This window comes from Cystoisospora suis (genome assembly GCF_002600585.1).
Source record: "Cystoisospora suis strain Wien I chromosome Unknown contig_642, whole genome shotgun sequence".
In the NCBI taxonomy this organism is placed as follows: Eukaryota; Apicomplexa; class Conoidasida; order Eucoccidiorida; family Sarcocystidae; genus Cystoisospora; species Cystoisospora suis.
Genome location: NW_027153443.1, coordinates 31,201 through 31,402, shown reverse-complemented (window position 1 = coordinate 31,402; position 202 = coordinate 31,201). Strand labels below are relative to the sequence as shown.

The following is a 202-nucleotide window of genomic DNA, read 5'->3' as shown; positions in this document are numbered from 1 at the left end:
TTCTTCTTCTTTTTTCTCTTCTCGAGAGAAGAGAAGAGGTCTTTCCGTTGGCTCATTTCTGTCTCGAGTGCAGCGCCACAGCTCAGTAAGAGCATGAGAGCTCCGTCAATGGCTACAACTAACGTCTCGTCCCATTGCTTAACTGCAGAGTCTCTCGAATGATGGATAAGAAGACTGCTAGACGACGAAAAAGAAGAAGAAG

The 202-nt window shown here is 46.0% G+C and overlaps 1 protein-coding gene across 1 annotated transcript in view; it reads right to left on the bottom strand.

The window, feature by feature from the left end:
• The window catches only part of CSUI_001591 (guanine nucleotide exchange factor in transport amine-terminal), a 28,032-nt gene that overhangs the window by 12,757 nt on the left and 15,073 nt on the right, over positions 1-202 (bottom strand). The gene's annotated exons all lie outside the window — the stretch shown is intronic.